Genomic DNA, 22,290 nt, shown 5'->3' with positions numbered 1-22,290 from the left:
TGCTGGCGAGTCTTTCCATGTTTATCTAGAGAATAGACACAGTCTGATTGCTGAGACCATGAAGCTTAACTTTCATTTCACTCACGTGGTGTTTGAGAACCCACAGTCAACTCTACACCATAATGAGGCAATAGATTGGAACAGAAAGAATAAAATAAAATAAAAATTATTGATGGAAATATGGGTAAAAGTTCTTTTGGTTGTTATATGTTTGTTACATGAGAGAGAGCATGGAATAACAGAGAGTCTGCCTTGGAGACAGGAAGACCTTGGTTCAGATTCTCCCTCTGTCATATACAAGCTATGTGACTCTGGGCAAATTACTTAACCTCTCAGTGCCCCAAGCAAATCTGAGATTATAAATTGTAGAACTTGTACTGATAAGCATTGGAAGGGAGCAGGCACATTTTAAAATGTTCACTGTGACAGGGTATATACAACACCTGGTACTATTCCCAAATAGTTAGATCCATATATCTACCTGGGTGTCCAAAGTATCTCAAACTCAACATCTCAAGCAGAATTATGGGATAGTGGAAAGAGAATTAGAGATTAGAGAATTAGAATTAGAGAACCAAATCCTTCTTCTGCCATTTACCATTTGTTTGACCTTGGGTAAGTAACTTAACCTCCTTGAGCCTGTTTCTTGATCTGCAAAATAGATGAGGTGAAGGAAAATGAAAGGCCATCTAACTCTAATCTATGATCCTATGATTCTGTGATCCAGAGGCAGTCGGGTGTTATAATTAATAGAAAAATGGAAGTTAGGAAGACCTGAGTTTGAATCCTGCCTCAGACACATACCAGCTGTGTGACTCTGGGCAAACCAATGAACCTTTCTTGGCCTCAATTTCCTCATCTGGACAACAGGGAGAGTAATAGCACCAATTCCCCAGGGTTGTGAAAACCGAATGGGACAAGGCTTTGTAAACCTTAATATCTTACATAAATGTTAATATTAATATCCGATGAAAAACTAGCTTCTCAATTAATTCAGCAACTCTTTGGTATTTTAAAAATTATATCTGTGCAGATGGCCATACTAAGTGCTTGTCTGGATCACATAGGGAACCACTGAAAGATGTTGAGTGACACGATCAGACTTTTGCACAAAGCAAGGAGACCTAGCTACTCCAGTAGTCCAGAAGGATGTGTAATAGGGTGATAGCAGCTGGAATATAGAAAAGTAGATGGACAAGAATATGGAATCAATAACTGAATGGATGTGGGAGGTGAGCCTATGTTTGAATGGGTGAACAGTGGCACTATTGACGTAAACAGGAAAGAGTAACAGGGAGATTGCTGTTACCCATAGGAGACAATGACAACTCAGGAGGAAGAGTGTATTTGGAATGACAACAAGTTCAGTTTGAGCACAAGTCAGAGATGGCAATGGGATATTGAGGTGAAACTAGAAGGACTTCCAGACTCAGTGGGAGATGTTGTTATTATTGTTATTGCTGAGTCAGTCATTTCAGTTGTAGCCAACTCTTCATGACCCCATTTGGGGTATTCTTGGCAAAGATACTGAAGTGGTTTTACAGATGAGGAATTGAGGTAAACAGGGTTAAGTGACTTGCCCAGGGTCACAGAGTTATTAAGTCTCTGAGGTCGTATTTGAACTCACCTAGATGAGTCTTTCTAACTCCAGGCTTGGCTCTCTACTCACTGTGCAACCTATCCAGGCATACACCTCCTAATTAATTTCTATCTCTACTAATGGTACTAGTATCATAATCACATCATCTCAAAATTTCTGTGTCGGAAGGAACCTCAGTGGCATTTTATTCCAATTCATATTTGAAAATTAATCCCTTCATTAGACCTGACAAATCCATCCTTGGCTTAAAGTTTTCCAATGAAAGAGAACCCAGATCACTTTTAGGTGATTCACATTGATAGGAAATGTTTCCTTACATCAAGTCTTAATACACTTCTCTGCAATTCCCATTGCCCATTCCTAGTTCTTTCATAAGACAGCAAGCCGAACAACTCAGATGGCTCCTTCAGATGCTTCCCAAGTTATTGTTCCCTTTCTCTGGCCCACCACATTCATTCAGACACCAAGTCCTATCAGTTCTTCCTTTTCAAGTATCTCTTGGATTTGTCCCTTCTTTTTCATTTGCATCATCACTATTTTGGGACAGCCCTTTCCCCATACTTCTTTATATCTAGGAAATTCTTATAGCCTGTCAGGGGTGGGTAACCTACAGTATTAAGGCCACAAGTGCAGCCCTTTGACAGAATCCAAACTTTACTCTGTGTGCCACACTTGAGGACCTAGAAGGCCACATGTGGGCTTGAGGCCGCAAGTTCCCCACTCCCGGAACTGGTCTCCCAGCTTCTGATCTCTTCTCTTTCTAATTCAACCCACTTCTCATGCTTCCTACCTGTGTGATCTTAGGCATGCTAACAACCTCCTTGAGCCCCATTTTCCTTACATGTAAGATTAGGAGGATGGACAAAATGAATTCCAGAGATCTCCTCTAGCTCTAGAGCCAGGATCCTATGATCCTGCACCCAGATGTCAGATTAATCTTCTCAGGGCACTGCTTTAAACTCTTCAACACCACCATTCAAAACCCTTCAAAGAGCAAATGAACTCTTTAACTTGGCATCTCAAGGCCCATCAAAATGTTATAAAACCATACTTAGTCTTTTTACTAGCACATACAGAAAACAGTTCCCAAGCATTCACAGAAATCACTGGAATATGGTAGCCCTTTGGGAGGGGAGATGTCCTATTACAAACCCTGTTGCCCAATCTTTTCCACATATAGATTCTGGAGACTATAAATGACTCTGTATAGCAGCAACAAAATATTCACAGTGCCAATGGCGACTGTAAATATGCCAGCACAGTTCTTAATTGCAAAAGATAACACACTCTCCCTATAGAAGACAGAAGCAAAACATTTATTCAAACACCAGAAAACCAAATCCCAACACCAGAAACTCAAATCCATCATAGTAGCAGAGAAGTTAATATACCATAGCACAGAATGAAGTCACACCATCCTTTAGCCTTCCCACACTTACAAGCCTATCTCCCTAGGTTCATCCTCTCCTCCCTCCTGCTCTAATTGCTCTGACTCCCAGCTTCCTGTGGGCTCTACTCCACCCTTCAGCAAACTCCTCCCACTACAGGCTCCATGTGATTATGTTCAGCCTATTAGGGGGCAGGGAAAAATCTTCAAAGCAGGAAAGGTCTTCAAATTCCCTTAGGCTTATTAAGGGGCAGGGAAGATATTCAGATTCCCATTACCATTACACCCTTTGCTAATGTGCTGTAACATTTTGGGGGCAGTCATTTATAATCATTTTTCCTACATGTTAGGAGTAGCCTTTTGCTGACAATAAACTGCATCATGAAAAATACTTATTAAATGTTAAAAAGCCCTATGTGCTCGGGTAAGGTTGAGGTAGGGGAGGGGTCCTTTGAAAACATGGAATGAAATATGTCATCAGTGGTTACATTCTGAAGGAAAATGAGGGTATAATTGCATTTACTGTGACAGATTTTTAGGTCTGGGCCATTGTTTGCATAATATATAAGACCTGTGGTATATGTGAAGGTTCCCTGGATATGACTATTTTGTTTCCTAAGGATCACAGATTTCACACTAGGAGATATTTGTACCTAAGCTAGAATAGACCCTGGAGAAGTTTAAGATTTGTTAGTGTATACCAACTAAGTGTGTCATTTCAACTCTCACCTGGAGAAATTGTACACGGATTCAACAATAGGAGATAGCTTTTTTTTTTCCTGAAATAATTTACCACAGCTAGATGGTATTGATCAGATTCTTAGGCAGTGAGAGATAGTCAGATTAATGCTATTGTGTGGAGTATCTGTCAATTATGCAGAAGAACCCACAGGGCTACAATTGCAGGTGACAACAGAGAGACAGAAATGAATCATTTTTGTGGCCCCAAAACTTAGTTGGATATGGAGTGTGGCAGCAAGCTTACAATTCAACATATGGATACAGGAGGTAACTTAGGACACTTTCACTAGTCATGGCAGTAAATAAAATCCAATATGTACAGGGCTGGGGGCAGTTCTTCCTCTGGAACCCCTTGATGAGGATACCATCACCTGATTGAAGATCATGAGCAGGACCTATCTCCTGGAGAGGAGATGCTTCTTTGATTTATGTAGAGATAGAGTTCAAAATCAAGTTCTTGCCATGTGGTGCTATTGTAGAGAGGTGGTCAGATCCAAGATAGCATCTGAGATTGTTAATCTCAGAAGAAGCATAGGATATCCCATGACAATCTCCAAAAGTATAAACTGAAATGGTTATAATGCCAAGCAAAGGCAACTTCCAAGGTTCAGAATATCAGCATAACTCTCCATTTTATTTAGTGACAAATTAAGGCAAAACATTCACAGAGCAGAGAAAATCAAAATACAGCATTCACCAAGTGTAATTCAATAATTTCCAAGTACTACTCCACCCCTGGACAGTACATTCATTTAGTCAATCACAAAGTCTCTCTTCTCAAATGGAGATTAAGATTAGTTTCCAATCATAAACAAGGTATATTCATTTGGTCAATCACAGAGCACAAAAAGTCAAGTTTCCCACCCCTGGATCACAACTGAATTACAATTATCATCAGTTAACACCAAGCACCTTCTCAAAATGGGCAATGGAAAGCACAAAGGCTATCTACCCCTGAGCTACAGCAAGGTTAAGATATCATCACATCATTCAATACCCAAGGAGAGGTCTTTTCTTCATCTTGACCAGAGGCAAATTCTCAGCAATCTCTGTTCCAGGGGAGACAAAGCTTAACAAAGCCACAATATACATTGCCAGTGGCCTCATCAATTCACTCTCTGCTTGCAGAACAGTCTCAGGACCCCTGAAAATATCAGCAAGACCCTCTTCCAGGATTTCTGTAAACATATAACAAGAAAATCCTTCTTCAGGGCTTCTGAACCAACAGCAAGGTTTCAGAACCTCTGCAACAACAGCACTGTCCTTCACCAGCAGACGAATCTGGCAAAGGAACATCAGGACAGACAGACAAAATACCGGCATCACAGTCATGTCTCCTTAGTCCTTGGCAGCTCCGGGTGGCAGCTCTCAAAAGTCCTGGGCAGCTTGAGTTGGCCCTCAGCAATCCTCTCTCTCTCTCTCTCTCTCTCTCTCTCTCTCTCTCTCTCTCTCTCCCTGCCTCCACAATGCTGCTTCTTCTGCCTCTCTCTCTGCTCAGGCCTTCTCTCTAAATTCACAGTACCAGCTCCTCCCAGTTCAGCCCTCTCTTTTCACATCAACAAGTCCATCCCATAAGTAGGATTCACAAGCTCTGGGTTTTTACACTCAACGATAAAATCAAGCCAATACAGAGGGATCTTTAAATTCCATTACTATTACAATGGTCCAGAGGTGTTTTGGATATGCATATTTTTCAGTTAAAATTTTTTTGGTTACATTTTAAGTTTTATACTGTCTTCCTCTCTCCCCATCCCACATTAAAGAAGGTCACCATTTAACACAGTAAAACCATATTATGAATAATTCTATTTATCAGTTCTTTCTCTGTAGGTGGATAGTATCTTCTTTCATAGGTCTTTTGCAGTTAATTTGAGTATTTATAATACTCAATAACTTAGTCATTCACAGTTGTTCTTTGAACAATAATTTTTGAGTATATTTTTATATATTTTTGTTACATTTCAGGTTCCAAACTCTCTTCTTCCCTCCATCCCTATCCATCCTGCATGAAAGAAGGCTACCACCTGGACACAAATTATAAATATATGTAAAACCATACTATGCATACTTCTATTTATCAGTTCTTTCTCTGGAGGTGGATAGCATCTTCCTTCAAAGGTCTTTTATACTTGATTTGAGTATTTCTAATACTCTGAATAACTTGGTTGTTCACAATTATTCTTCGAACAATATTGCTGTTACAGTATACAACATTCTCTTGGTTCTTCTCATTTCACTTTTCTTTATTTCATGTAAGTCTTTCCATATTTTTCTAAAATCAACCAGCTCATCATTTCTTACAGTAGAACAGTATTACATCACAACCATACCCCACAACTTGTTCAGTCACTCCCCAATTGTTGGACATCCCTTCAATTTCCAGTTCTTTGCCACCACAAAGAGAGCTGCTATAAATATTTCCCTGATTACCTTGGAAACAGACCTAATAGTGGTATTTCTGGGTCAAAGGGTATACAATTCCAGATTGTGCTTCTAAATGTCTGGGATACCAACAGCATACCAATTTTTTGAAATCTCCTCTAACATTTGTCATTTTCTCTTTCTGTGATTTTAGCCAATCTGATAGGTGAGAGTTGGTATCTTAAAGTTGGTTTAATTTGCATTTCTCTCATCAGTAATGATTTAGAGCAGTTTTTCATATGACTGTATATAATCTTGATTTCTTTGAAACACTGCCTGTTCGTATCTTTTGATCAGTTATCAACAAGGGAATTAGTTCTAATAAATTTGACAAAGTTTTCTATGTATTTGGAATATGAGACCTTTATCCAAGAAACTGTCTATAAAAAAATTTCCCCAATTTTCTGTTTTCCCTCTAATCTTGGATACATTGGTTTTATTTGTACAAAATCCTTTTTAATTTAATGTAATCAAAATTATTCATTTTATATCTTGCAATTCTCTCTTGTTTATTCATAAATTCTTCTCCTATCTATAAATCTGATAGGTAATGTGTTCCATGTTCTTCTAATTTTCTTATGATATCTCTCTTCATATCTAGGTCATGTATCTATTTTGACTTCATTTTGGTAAATGGTGTAAAATATTGATCTATACTCAATTTCTGCCAGACTGTGTTCCAGTTTTCCCATCAATTTTTTTTTTTACCAAATAGCATATTCTTATCCCAAAAGCTTAAATCTTTACGTTTGTTTAACGCAAGGTTATTACAATCATTTACTACTTTGTATTGTATGTCTATTCTGTTCTACTGATCCACTTTTCTATTTCTTCACCAGTACTAGAGAGTTTTTATAATCTTGTTTTATAATATAGTTCAAGGTTTGGTACTGCTAAACCTCTTTCCTTCAGATATCCATTTCTATCAGGTGGAGTGCATCTGGAGGACTTAGCCCTGTTTTTATGTATACTTTGACCAGTCTATTTTTTATACTCTGGCTGGTTTTCTCAGCTTCACCACTTCCTGTGAGTAGCGTAATGTCCATAACCTTTAAGGGACATGCAGAGCACCACAAACTTTTTAGAATGTTTAACTCACAAAATGGGACCCCATTCACTATTTCTTTTACCAAATGCAAAGCATGGAATGATTCTATAGAGTACACCAAAGTAGCATCTATATTCTGGCAAGAGAAAATTTCTAGTCACCTATTAAAGAGGAAGGCCATACCTAGTACTTATTTGTATCCTTGATCCAGGAATCAATCAATAAAATCTATTTGGAGGTGGGGAAAGGGTCAAGAACCCGGGATAAAATATGATTCTATGGAAACAGATTTCCTAGGGTTAGGCTATTGACAGCTGTGGAAAGCAGAGCAAATTTCTGCTGCAAGAGAAGAAAAAACTTGGGCAAACTAAGAGTTTTAATGTCACAGAGCATTCCTTAATTGGTGATATATACAACATAGTAACCAGCAACTGCCAAAGTGGGAAGGGCTGAATGATGGGAAATGAAAGGGAAATTCACTGAAAACCAGTAGGGGATTTTCAGAAGGAATCTGATTAAAGGGTAGTGCTCAACCTGGACCAAAGTTCTCAGGTGCATCATTATGGAGTAAGGTTAAAGAAAGGGAAAGGGCAGGCACAGAGGACAACAGAGACCAAAAAGTCATAGCAGCTTTTGCTACAGCAGCAGCACATGCATCCGTTCTCAGTATTGACACTATCAATACCAGTGGTATGGGCTTGGCACCAAGTAACTGAAATGGCTGAAGGCAAGAGATGAACAGAAAGTTGTTCATTCATAAGAAGAACATGGAACAGCAAAGTCCCTCCAGCTATAAGAACCCTCATTATTTCCAGATATGGCAGACAACAAAGGCATGGTGGCTATCAGTATAGATTATAGTTAACCAGAGGCCCCTCAGGGTACAAGTATAGGGTAATGCAAAAATCTCTGTGGCTTGGGCACTGGTAATAGGAATGCAGTAGGACTTAGCAACAGTGTGTGGGAAGAAAAAGTATAAGCACTAATCAGGGCCCAGACAGGTCAAATTTGTAAGACCCCTTAAAAAATAAAAGGAGGAATTAGCAAGATGAATAAGAGTGAGGTCAGGGTGACTGGAGAAGGAGGCACACAGTGAGATATCCCAATCTTGAAAGTGAGGAGTCATGAACTATTTTTATATTAGGGTGTACAAGGAGGCATTTCTTATCCCTACATAGTCATGAGGTGAAAAAGTGTTGAATCCTATTTCGGCTGGAGAGAGTGTGGATGGCATGAAGAACTACCACATACGAAGGGTATCTAAGACTAGATACTACGGCTTCATCCACGAGCAAAGCTATAGCTGCAACTTCTAGAGGGCATGGAGACCTGGCAGCACTGGATCCAGGAGTGGAGTAAATGCCAGCAAGTCATGGGAAACCCCTACAAGGACTGGGTTGCTCTGGGGGTATGGACCTCGTGTCTCTGACTCAAAAAAATGTAAGAGGTTTCTTTAACTCATACACGAACAAAACAAGCAGAGAGGAGCTATGAGTCAAAAGGGGGGAAAAGGACTCCTTGTGTAAATCAAGCAGCAATATAGGGTCAAAGAAGTCACTCCTGATCAAATCTGTGAGTGGTCTAGTAAGGGCTAAAATGTTAGTGAACTCATTGCCTAAAGTTATTCAGAGTGTCCAGGAACATGAGTAACTGGTTTTTGTTTCAAAGTCTCACACATGCAATCTACGGCCAAGATCTTAAGACCTTCCAAGATAACACTGAACAGTGTAGACAACCTGAGTTTGGCAGAACTGAAGTTTGGATTTGGAGGCCTTAGGTCCCAAAGAGACAAGGGGGTCCATCAGAGAACCATTAGCACAACCTTCTATTGAGAAACAACAATACTATCTATATACTGCACAATGATAGATCATCCAGTAGCAAAGCAGGCTTGCCTAATACCTGGTTATATAAGGAAGGATTTCAATAGAACTCCAAGGGAAGTCAAGTCCAAGCTAGCAAAAAGGAACCAAACTGGAAGGCAAAGAGATACTGAAAGTCCCAATGAAGAGGTACAGGGGAAAAAAAAAGAGACATTAGACAGGTCCAGGTAAGTGAAATACTTTGTAGTTGGAAGTAGAGATGAAAATATTATGGCTGGGTTCCAAACTGTTAAGTGGTTGTAAATAATGAAATTAGTAATAGCACAGAAGTCTTGGACTAATCTATCAACAGAACTGTCAGGATGACTTAGTAGTTTTCACTACAGGCAGAATAGAAATATTATACAATGATGGTAGAAAAATATCTTGTACCCTAAGGTCATTAACAACAATCCCAATATCATCCAGAGACTGATCAGAAAGGCAACAGAGATAGGGGATATTCCAGGTTTGGAAGAAACAGGGTTTGCATTTGCCAAAAGGCCTGAACCCATCGGTGCTTTTAACCAAAATGACTCTAGGACCCGGTTCAGCTAAGTCTGTTGCAACAATGGAGGGCTATAGCACAAGTATACTGAGAGTAACATGGCCATCAAGATAAATCAAGGAAGATCCTTTCAGAATTACACATTATTGTAACATCCAATTTGCTTAAGAGGTCCCCTCCCAATAAACTCAGGCCAGCATGATCAAAGAAGAGAAAAGCATCTTTAGTTACAAAGAGACCCACTTGTACTGAAACAGGACAAGAGAAAGGACAGGTGAAAATCTTTCATTCATCATCCACAACCCACACCTTATCTGCTATGATGGGGACCCAGGGATGAAAATCAGAGGAAAGTATAAAATGAGCCAATCTCTCAGGAAATTTCCATGTATCCCAGATATGACAAGTATGTAGGACCAAGAAAGGGTGTGAAAAAAAAAAAAGCCAAAAAACCAAGTGAATCCCAGATTCCAAAATAAATGTGCACTGGATCACGGCAGGCAAGAAAGAATTCAATTTTCCAGTGGCTAGGTGTTTTTTCAGTAGTTACATGTATCACATTTTTGATAATGGTGGGCTTTTAGAGTTATGACTAGGTTGGGAAAGATTTTCTTGTACAAGGTTTTTCAGTTTGAATTGGCAGTTAATTGTGCCTTGTCCTGTGTTGAACTTTTCACTTGTTTGTTGTAAAAGTACACTGTTGCCACCACGACCTTGGCAGTGCATTTTGCTTTCCACCACATAAGAGCACTCTCAATAACCTGGGAAACAGTCTTTTGGAGACTAGTGACAGTGCTTTGTAGCAGCATTGGTTTGAATGAATTCTCTGGGTCTGGACTATTGAAATGTATTGTTCTTGTCGCTGGTGGTGTTTGTTGTTGTTTTTGAATGGCAAGCATTCTACTGCAGTGAGTCAGATGGATGTTGTGCTTTTGCTTACAGCCTGCTATCTGGTCCCAATCAATTGGGGGAAGAGACTAGATACTCTTCTAGTATCTAGTAGATTGTACCAAGGAGAAATTGGCATGTATTTTGGAGACCCTGATCAGCATTGGCGTGTAGTACTTGGCCAATCTGCAAGCATGTCTAAGAGTTGTTCTCTGGGCAACAATTCTGACAGCAATTGTTTTACATGTTCCAAGGTGGGTTGGTATACTGCAAAGACTTGTTCTAGCCTATTTCTAAATATACCTGTGTTTTCAGATTATGGGAAGAAATTGAAATAGGTGAGGATATCTGAAAGTGACCAGGATACATAGACTAAAGCAACCCCCTCCCCACCTTTGACCTGTCACTGAGGGTTGGGACAATGCCAGAGAAGTGCTTGGATTGGCTGGGTTGATCCTTGTCAAAGTAGTCATCTAGAGCACTGAATGACCTTGGCTACCTGTGAGGTAGCTTGTTTTCTTATTGTTAATTTCAATGGGGTGCCCCAGAAGTCTTAGTCCCATGTTTGTGCTCCTCTGCAGTCAGGGTCATATCAATTGGTCTCTTTGGGTTATGAATTGTAGTGAAAAAATCAGATTCCGGTTTGGCTTGGCCTAATTCTGGAGTGTATAGCCACTGGACATACAAAGAATGGGCAGAGCAGCTGGGGTCCAGATCCAAAAGGTCCTCATTAGGTGTAACAGAAGCTACTGGGGGAATTTTTAGGGATTTATGGATATACAAGGCTCTGATGAGGTAGACTGGGAACTGGTAACTTTTGGATCTTTATTCTGAATTTCTCTTCATTATCTTGAAGGGAAACAATAATGCTTTGCTACTTTCATTTCTCTGATTCAGCCTCCCACAAAACCTACACCTTCATCTGTCTAGGGTGATGTATTTCCAAATATTTATGGAGGTGTTTAAAAATTTCAAGATTTCAAGAGGGAAACTGCACTGGGGATATGTTAAGTATAAAAATTCTATTTAATTAAAAATCTAGTAGATTGGGGGCCATAATGATTATACAATCAATTTTGGGGGGTCTCCTTTGGGCAATCCAGACTCAATAACCTGGAAAAGCTTCCTCCTATACTTAACAGGGCCCCTGAAAGGGGAGGCTATTAGGTTGTTCTTGATAAACCTGACAGAGGTTTCCATAGGACTAGAAAAGCATGCTCATCAGTGTTCTGCCTCCTGGGGTCCTATCATTGGTCTCACTTCTGATACCTAGATGATAAGGAAACAGGACTTGATCTAATATTGGGAACCATTCAGAAATCACGGGGAATTGTGTCAGGAACAAATTGTACTACTTACACAGAAAGAAGCAGAATACTGAATCTTTCTTTTATTAAGGGGGTACAGACTTTTTAAACAGAAAAAGTTAGACATATACAATAGAAAACTACCTATTAAAAATGGCTACACCTTAGTAAATTTCTAGCTAAATAACAGTTTGTGGACCAAGAAGTTCTTCTTCAGCTGCAGAAGCCCCCTGAAATTTCTAATGGTCTGCTCTGGGTGTTGTGATTAGTTTTATATTTATAGACAAGAGTAGGACTTTTTTTTTTTAATTTTGATAATACCCAAAAGGGACACACAAGAGATTCTATGTGAAATCATGAATCTCCATGTCATACCACTTGCTTAAAAAAAACTATCAAACTATATTATGATTTATGAAACTGAAGGTGCAGAGATAATAATGACATGATACAGACTCTTTTCTCAAGCATCTTACATTTTTTTGAGGTGCCAATATGTTATTATTTTATTTAGCATCTTGCATCCTAAAAGGGTTAAAGATATAAACATAAATAACTATGATTCAAGGAACAGTGAGATAAGTGTAAAGAGAGGGTCAGACAAAGTGCTATGAGAAAGGAGAGATAACTTTCATTAAGGAAATGGGGAGTGGGGAGGGATAACAGAAAAGGCTTCAAGGAGGAGGTGGCACTTGAAATAGGCTTTAAGGAAAAGGAAGAACTTTATAGATGAAGCTGGATTAGAAGGAGGAGTTCATCCTAGGCATGAGTGATGGTAGGAGCAAAGACACAGAGACAGAAGACAGGCTAGGCACAGTAAATAGAATATAAGTCCAGTTTGGCTTGAACACATCAAACGGGAAGGGAAGTAGGATGAGATAAAACTAGAATATAGGTTGAAGTTGAATTGTGTATTGCCTTGATTGCCAGGATCAGAAGTTCTGGCTTTGTTTTGCAAGCAAAGGGGATGGGGAATGCAGGATTTTTTTTTTTTTTAAGCAATTGGGGTTAAGTAACTTGGGTGTGGTGCTGAGTGTCTGAGCCCGGGATTCGATCTCCTGCTCTTACTCGCTGAGCCACCTGGCCGCCCCTAAGCAATTGGGGTTAAGTAACTTGCTCAAGGTTACACAGCCAGGTGTTTCTGGGTGGGTGCTAAGTGTCTGAGCCCGGGATTCGATCTCCAGGTCTTCTCAACACTGGAGCCGGTGCTCTTACTTGCTGTGCTACCTGGCCGCCCCGGGAATGCAGGATTTTTAATAGAGGAGAGAGATGATCAGTTTGATGTATTATTAGGTTACTTGTCAAAGGACAGATTTGGAGAGGAAAGAGAATAAAAACAGACACACTAATTAGGTAGCTTTTTCTAGTACTTTAAGGGTAAAAAAGACATCAGGACCTGAAGAATAAGAGGTGAAAATTGAGACTGGATGGGAGATAAGACAGGTATAAGAGATAAGAGAATTCACAGGATCTAGTAATTGGTTAGAGGTAAGGGAAGAAGGAAAGAGAAGAGTTCAAGATGACTCCAAGGCTATTAGCCTGGATAGCTGAAAAGCTGGAATGGAGAAGTCAAGAGGAGGTTAGACGGGTTTTAGGGAGAAGACAGATTCAGTTTGGGGAATGTTAGAGTTTCAGCAGAGAATTATCTAGCAGACAGAGATATGGATGGAATTGGAGCTCGGGGGAGAGGTTGGAATAGAGAGATTTGGTAGTAATCTTTATGTTAATAAATAGAATTTTGGGAGGGACTGGATTTTGACATCATCCTTGTAGGGAGGTTTTGGTAAAGAAATTCCTTCCACTCAACCTAATCAGCACTTGCTCTAAAACTTCTAGTTATATCAAGTTGCCTGGGGGAACTAAGAGGGTAAGTGACTAGCTGTAAAGTCACACAGCCAGTATGGATCAGACACAGGATAGTGAATCTAGGTCATTCTGACTCCAAGGCAAGCACTCTACTCATTTGCGCTATGGCTTCCTCTCAATAAGTAGAAATTGACATAATATAAATTGAATACAAAGATGTAATTTTAATACTTCAACATTTCTGTGATTTTATCCAAAATATACTTCCTCTAGAGATGTCCATCACAGCTCCTCTGGACTTAATCAATGGTTTTCGTGAGATGCTATGGCCCCACAACAATTATCATCAGTATCTGACTTAGAGCAATAGGCCTCTCCAAATTTCCCTAGCTGGTCCTTGGGAAGCACTTTGCTGACTTATGATCAAAGTATTTTTTAGTTCGGTGGGAACTTTAGATTCTTTTGGCCAGAGCTGGAACTAGGGCAGGGAAATCATTAGCCCCTGGATTTTCTCAAAGGAGAGAAATTTGCCCCAAGGCAGGAAATTTATATGGTCTTTGACCGTATGTATCCACTTCTAAGGAAAAAGGGAAGTACTGGAGGTGGGGGGCAGCAGGGGAAGAGGGAAGGAATTATACTATTTGTAGCTGGGAACAGGATGGTGACAATAGTGGGCTCCTGCTGGGAGAGCAATTTGACTGCATCTTATTCTCCATATGCCGTTGGGGAAGTAGGGTGAGATACCATTGAGGAGGGATTATTCCCACCTGGAGGTAAGAAAAGGTAGCTTGAAGAGCATGGCATTTTAGAGCAAGGCCTTGAAGGATAGATGGAAATTAGAAAAGTAGAACTAAAGGAAAGGAAATGTCTTGAGGATATGAAGGTCAAGAGAAATTCAGATAGATTAAAAAAAAAAAGACCTAGAACAGTATAACATAATCCACAGGAAGAGAGTTTCAAGAATGTGGTAGCATGCAATAGAGTCCAATGTTTCAAAGAAATAAAGGAGAACATGGACCAAGGAATTGGACTCTGCAATTAGGAAGTTACCAGCGACCTTCCAGGGTATAGTATTAGTAACAGCAATGGGGGTGGAAGCCAAATTGCCAAAAGTTAAGCAGTAAGTCTCGGTGAATTAGATTTGAAGTTAGGATATGAATTTGAATCTCCACTCAGCTATTCATTGCTTATATTACCTTAGACAGATCATTTCAATTCCGTGGGCTTCAGTATCCTCATCTGTAAAAGGAAGGGATTGGTTTAAATAATTTCTATGGTCCTCCATGATTAAAATTTTAAGACATATGATATGGCCATACAATTCACAGGAGATAGCTCTTCTTCTCCCCTTCCTCTGGGTCCCAGCTAACATCCCACCTTCTTCAAGAAGCCTCTCCCAACCCCACTTTATGCTAGTGACATCCTCTGTTGATTGGATCCAGTTTATTCTCTATAGATCTTAGTTGTACCCAGTTGTTTGCATGTTGTCTTCTCCTCAGTTGACTTTCTTTGTATCCCCAGGACTTAGCACTGTGCCTGGCACAAAGAAGGTGCTTAATAAGTGTTTACTGACTTGACACTGTACTTTCTCCCATACCTAATAGTCTCTGTAATAACAATCATTAAAACAGCTAGCATTCGAGGCCTGTAAATTGTTTTATAAGTTGTTATCTCATTTGATCCTCACAACAACCCCAGGAAATAGGTATTATTACATCTGCCAACTGAGGACAATGGGACTGAGAGATTATGTTACTTACCCAGATTTGAACAGCTAGTGTCTGAGGCAGGATTCAAATTCAGGCCTTCTTTGCTCTAAGCCCAACACTCTATCCACTGTGTGACCACCTACTTGTAAAAATCAAGGAATTAGATTAGATCAGGGATTCTTTGTCATAGTGAAACCTGAATGGAAATGTATAAAAGAAAATATATAGGATTACAAACAAAACCAATTATATTGAAACAGCAAAGTATTTTAAAAGACAAGTTCACCTATACCAAGTTAAGAACCCCTAACCTAGATAATCCCTAGAATCTCTTTCAGTTTTAACACCTTGGCACAAAAGGCTTTAAAGCCCTCTTTCAGCCCTTTCCCTTAAAATATGTTTAAATTATTACAGTCTGATAGGATAGGGCAAAGACTGTTTCTCTCTCTCTCTTTTTAAAAAATTCTTGATGTCTAGCATACAGTAGGCTTAACAAAAACTGTGAATGGATTGTGTTATCTTTCCACTCCTGCCTCGTAATAACCAAACTTCTCAGGTGTCAAGGCAGTTAAGCAAATAACTGCCCTTAGCCTGGGCTTATCCAAAATCATTACTTAAAATAGGGTCAAATTAACTAATATAGGCAACCAGATTGGTGGAGGTAGTATCCTCTCTAATGAAGTCTCTCAGTCTGAACCTCTCCCCCATCATGCCAACTCCAAAATTTGTGATGCTAGATCAGGCTGCAAAAAATCCTGGGTATAGCTCTTCTATACCTATAGATTCTTTAAGGCTTCCAGAATAGCCTTAAAGAATCTAGAACCACTGCTAACTGATGATGGTGAAAAACACATATTTAAGTGTATAATGCATGTTAAGGCAGGAGATGCAAACAGAAAAAGTGAGACAATAACTAATGGAATCAATAGAGGACAAAGGCACTGAGTATTGGAATAGTAATCAAGAATCTGATTATCTAAAGCACAGAAATCCTTTAGCACAGTCAAGTCTTTGACAAGTAATTACCTATGAGAAAAAAATCAATTCCCAGATAGAATAGTAATAATTCAATACCTATCAAGGTATAAGCTTTCTGAAGGTTGTTCCTAAGTAGGGAAGAGATATAATTGGTCTAACTAAAATTAATTTTTTAAATTATCATTTAGTTTTTTCTTCCCCACAATGAGAAAAAAACAAAAACAAAAAAGCCCTTATAACAAAACAAATTCACACATTGATCATATCCAAAAATGTGCCCCCTTCAATATGTTAGTCCATCACCTTGTTTTCAGAAGGCGGATAGCATTCTTCATCATCAGACCCTTAGAATCACGGCTCACCATTTTGTTGATCAGAGCTCCTAAGTCTTTCAAAACTCTTGTTTTTGGATTATTGTTGTTATAGTACAAATTCTTCACCTGGTTATGCTTATTTCATTCTACCTTAGTTCCTTCAAGTCTTCCCAGGTTTCTCTGAAACCATCTCATCATCTTTTACAGCATAAGTGTTCTATTACATTCATATACCATAATTTATTCAGCTTTTTCCTAATAGATGGGCATCCCTTTAATTATCACTACAAAAGGAACTACAATAAATATTTTTGTATGTATAGGACCTTTTCATCTTTCTTTCATCTCTTTGGATTACAGGCCTAATATCAGGCTAAAAGAGTGAAAGGGTATGCACAAGTTAGTAGCTTTTGGGGCACAGGTCCAGATTGCTTTCCAGAATGGCTGTACCAATTCACGGCTCTACCACCACTGCCATAATGTGCCTGTTTTCTCACAACCCCTCCAACATGTCATTTTCCATTTTTGTCACCTTTTCCAATCTGATAGGTATGAAGTAGACACTTCAGAGTTGCTTTAATTTTAACTACTCTAATTATCACTAATTTGGAGCATTTTTTTCATATGGCTATAGATAGCCTGGATTTCTTTTGGGAAGATTTTAAAAAGAGCTAAAGGGATGGGGCAGGTAACAGGGATCAAATATCCAAAGAACAAGTATACCTTTTCTAGTAGCCAGGAGGGCAATTGCCCTTCAATACTATTTACAACTTATCAGAAGTAAGTTTTGCTTAAAATTACAAAATTTTAGAGCTACAGAAATCTTTATTCCTTAGAGATCATTTGGTCCAAGCCTCTTGTTTTAACTTTTTAAACATTTATAAATATTGTTTTGATAAAGAAGATACTTCCCCCAAAAAAACATTCAGGTTAGTTCTTTTTCAAGAAGAAAGAAGTCAGTCCTCCAGCTCTGAAGGACTTATGATGAAAAATGCTATGCATCCCCAGAGAAAGAACTGATGGCATCTGAATACAGATTGAAGCATGCTTTTTTTTTTTACTTTGCTTTTCTCGAGTTTTTTTCTTGTCTGTCTTCTTTCACAACTTGACTATTATGGCTATGTCATACTACACACGTATGACCTATATTGAATTAATTGCCTTCTTATGGAGGGGGGGAGGGAATGGGAAAGGAGCAAGGGAGAGAATTTGGAACTCAAGGTCTTTTAAACGAATGTTAAGACTTGTTTTTACATGTAACTGAGGGAAAATTCATTCATTTTTAAAAAGGGGAAAAAAAATAAAAATGAGGAAGTCAGTCCTCAGAAGATACAGTCCCTGAAAGAGCTAAGTTAATTAATTGTTAACAGAAAGGATGTATTCTTAACTTTGACAGTATAATACTACGAATGACTGTTGTATTTGACTAAAATGTTGTTGCCTGTCCATGATGACTGTATGTATTTGTGTATATTGCTCTCTTAGTCATTGTATTACTTTCTTTAGTTTGCTTCAAAGCTTCACTTCATAAAGGTTTCATATTTGTCATTGCTCAATATTGCAATGACATTCCATCACACTCACACACAATCATGAGTTCAGTCACTCCTCAATAACTGGGCACATGCTTGGAGGCTATTTAATCACAAATGATGCTATGAATATTTTTGCAATTATGTGTCTTGCTGATAAGCTCCTTGATAAGCTCCAATATAAACAGAGAATCTAACAAAGGTCACTAGGGGGCGCAGTGAATAACTGAGTGCTAGACTTGAGTCAGGAAGACCTGAGTTTGAATTCTAACTCAGATGCTTACTAGTTTTGTGACCTAGGGCTAGTTTGGTCATCTCTGAAATAAGGATGATAATAATAGCATCTACTTCACAAGATTGTTATAAGTTTCAAATGAGATAACATATGTAATGCACTTTAAAAGTTAGTCAGTATGCTAGCTATTATAATTTCTGGGTCAAGGGCTCTGAACAATTTAGCAACATTTGGATAATTCCAAATTGCTTTCCCAAAAGCCAACTCCATAACATCAGAGGCAAGGAAACTGAGGCTGAGTGATTTGCATTAGGCCACACAGCCATTCCAAGTAAATCTGACTGAAACTCAACTCTTGACTTCAACCCAGCCACTACTCCAAATATCAATGTATCCCTCTTCTGTTAATTAGGGCCCTCAGAATTCAAATTAGGCCTCTGGGTTATGAAATGTTATTACAAATGTGGACCTACTCTAGGCACGGTAACCTTGCCCAGTTCAGTCTTTATTCCTAACACCCGCATTTCACTGTTAGCTTCCTTTATTCAGGGTAGCTATCAGAGAATAACAACTTTGATCTCAATTTAATTCAATTCAATTCAACAAGCAGTCTCACATGAGACTAAACTAAAGGCAGGCAGGCCGGAACAGAACCTATTGAAAGACTGGGAGAAGGGGTGACTCTGATTTCAAAGAGCTGAGGAGGCAGTAGTTTCAATTATTCTGCATCTCTTCTGAGGGAATAATTCTGTATCTCTCCATGCTCCACATACCCTCCCAGCAGTCCTTGTCTGTCGTCTCTCCACCCTTAGAAAAAGCTTATAAGCAGCTAAGATGTAATAACATTACTCAATACGTTATCATATTCTAAATACGTCTCTAAGTCCCAAGGGAAAAAGAAGATGTGATCATTGGGGAAGGGAAGATTTTTAAAAACCTGCTAGTAGAGGGAGGGGCAGATAGGGGACCAAGTGTTTTTAAAAAGTGATGCTGATGAGGGAGCAAATACCATTTAGTACAAGGAGGAGTAAGGCAATTCTGATAGTGCTGAGGAAAAGTTTTGCTAAGTAAACTCATCTCCACTCTTAATTATCCATCCTGTGCCTTCTGGGCCTTACCACCCTAAACAACCCTAATAATGTAAGGATTTCCTAGAGTGCCTTTGGTCCACTTCCCTCAGAGGCAGATTCTGTAGGGCCTCCCTTGGATGCTGGGCATCACTCCAGGTCACAGAATCACAGAAAGGACTAGAGCTGGAAGGGACTTTCAGGCTCATCTAGTTCAATTCACCCTTTTATGCACTGTGTTGGAATACTTCTCTAACCTAGAATCCCAAAAAAAGAAAACTTTTAATAATTCATCAGTGTTTTTTTCCAGGCTTTCACCCTCATACAGAAAAACTCCCACAGTGGCCTATCTATACCTATTTCTATTTATCTGCCTTTACAAGTTTACCTCTCTGAGTTTTCAGTTATTAAAGACTGCACAGAAAGCACTGTAAGTTTTAAACAACTGTTTCTTTTCTTGGCCTTGAGGCAGCAACAGTAGATAAGCAGAAATATATGTGCCTAGGGGGGAAAAATAATGGCAAGAGCACAGAATTAAGCATTTATCAACCACTTCCTCCAACACTCTACATCAGTCTAATTTTTAAATAATATCTCTAAAACTACTTACTGGGAAAAGGAGCATTGTTTGGTGGTCATTAAGAAGCCACACAATATTCAGAAGTAACCTTCCATTAGGTAAATTACTACACTTTTCCACACACTCCTTTCTCTCCCAGCATCCCTCAAAGACACCCAATAAAATTTTAAATTTCAGTTTTTTGGTGCCTCCCATCCCCAACTTGGCTTTCTCTCCCAAGGGTCTAGTTTCTTTCACCATAGGCAACTCCTAAAAGTGCACTTACAAACCAATTCTGTCCCAGAGTTACACTCCCATATTTTGGGCACAAACCTCTTTAGGTTGCAGGATCTGGGGAAAGGGAACAGGCGTAGATTGTCTTGGGCCAGGGCAGCAAGGTCTACTACATTTCTAAGCTCTTCTCTTCCCTGCATTTTCCCCTGATTTAATTATCAACTAGACTTGATTTACCTAGAGAGGTGTGTATGTGTTAGCAGCACAATGGTTAAGAGCGGATTGAATCACCGCCCCCCCCCCCCCCAGTAAAGGTTAAGTACCAAAGCCTGACTTTTTTTTTCCATCTTAGTTTGGAGGAGTTCCTGCGCCCCCTCCCTCTACACTGGCTTTATAAACGTTCGGTTTTTTTCTTTGCTTTCAAGCTTGGGCAGATCTAGAAACTCGGTTCTACTTTCCCATAAGCTACAGGAGGAGGAGAACCAGCGATTAAAAAATCTGAAAGAGTAGAAAAAAGACAGTTGGGTGAAAATAATGAGAACCACCCTGTGGTTAGAGGCTAAAGGCACTGTTTGTTGGCTTCTTTTTTGTCGCAGGCCGGGAGGGGTCTGGAGAGGATTAAAAGGAGCCCGAAGAGCTATTTTGTTTGGTAACTTCGAAAGCTGCCCAGGGCAGCCGAAGCAGCTTTCGAAGTTACAAAACAAAACATCTCCTCAGTAACAACTGTACAAGCCAAGGCCTCCCTGCCATTCAGACTGTTGAGTCAGTATGTCTGGCTGGGCAGGGCCTCACGTCACTGCTCACTGCCTGCCTCCTCCTCCTTTCTCTTTCTTTCCTCCACCCCTCCTCCTCAACCCGTCCCCATGCGCTTAGCACTCCTAGCCGGATATGAGCCACCCAATCCCAGCAACAAACAACCCTGTAAATTAAATAAAAAAAGAAAACCACGAACTGAGGCAAGCCGAATGCGCCGGCGACTGGTTAACTTGCATTATTCTACAGTCTTCCCCTACCCCCACCTTCCCGCCCCACATCTGTCCCTCATTCAAGAGACAACAGCTGTTTTATCTCTAGCCAGCGCAATGGAAGGAACTCTACTACATAAAGAGTTACAATGTAGCTTCCACGTTGTGTGTTTGGTCTTTTTTTTTTTTTAAGATCATGTTGCTTTTCCCTTGTGCTGCTTTGCTTGTGAAGTATTCCCTTATGTACTCAGCAGCCTGGAGCCCACAGGAAAGAGGGGGGAATAAGGTTTCTGACTTAGGACTGAAGCTTTGCTTGTTCATTTAAAGTCCTGTAATTGAAAAGCCACCCTTGATTTTTAAACTGTCCTTAACGCATCCCCCAGGTCTTTCGCTTTGCCTGGGGCTGGGTACTGTCTTTAATTTATACACCAAATCTAAAACAGAGGTCTTAAGACTTTTTTTTTTTTGGGCTAGCATGAGACCTCCACGGACTTAACCTTATTTCCACGGAGCGTGTGCAGCCAGCATCCTTGTGGGCCTAACCCCAAACAAAAACACCCCAGTGCTTTAAACCGGAGGCGGATCTGGACAGCTTACGTCTCTACTGGGCGATTTATTTGCGTGTTTGTTTAAGCAATGGGGAAAGTATTACTGTGACATGTGACAGGTTTGCTTCAGAAAAAAAAAGCGGAACATATGCATATAATACATATTAGGGAAAACGAAATCCTGAGGAAGGGGGGAGGGGACAAGAGTGGGTGGGCATGCATTTCTTGAAATCAGCAAAAACAGCATCTGGTATTTAAAAGGGTAATTTCATCAAGGACCTCCTGTTGGAGTCCTCATAACTCTCAACCAAAATAAACTCGCAGGAACATGTGTTTACTTAATGGCTAGTTTCTGTTTGAAATACCGGGAGAGAAGGAGGGGGTACCCAAGCAGGGTTTTAAGTCCTAAAAGTAGGAACTGTTTACCGAACCAGATGAGCAGCCACGATGTTTTCGCCCGTTTCCCATCAAGGCAGCAGCTGCCCGGAGTGGGGGGGGAGGAGGGGAGCTGGCAGAGGTTTGGGGGGGAGGAAGAGTCAGCGCCTCTGCTGCTGCGGCAGCTACTGCGGCCGAGTTGAATC

The 22,290-nt window shown here is 39.8% G+C and overlaps 1 long non-coding RNA gene across 1 annotated transcript; it reads right to left on the bottom strand.

Annotated features, from left to right (window-relative positions):
• Positions 1 to 4,336: 4,336 nt before the first annotated feature.
• On the bottom strand, positions 4,337 to 22,264 carry LOC138170406 (uncharacterized). The gene is made up of 4 exons (XR_011170605.1): positions 22,136 to 22,264; positions 15,329 to 15,416; positions 14,765 to 14,807; positions 4,337 to 4,906 (listed from the first exon to the last, which is right to left on the bottom strand). It is a non-coding gene; the product is annotated as an uncharacterized lncRNA (long non-coding RNA).
• Positions 22,265 to 22,290: the final 26 nt, after the last annotated feature.

The sequence above is a fragment of the Petaurus breviceps genome, unplaced genomic scaffold (assembly GCF_028583685.1).
Source record: "Petaurus breviceps papuanus isolate PSGF00001 unplaced genomic scaffold, PetGlider_PUasm1.0 38, whole genome shotgun sequence".
NCBI classification, from domain to species: Eukaryota; Metazoa; Chordata; class Mammalia; order Diprotodontia; family Petauridae; genus Petaurus; species Petaurus breviceps.
This window is presented reverse-complemented; position numbering and strand designations above follow the sequence as displayed.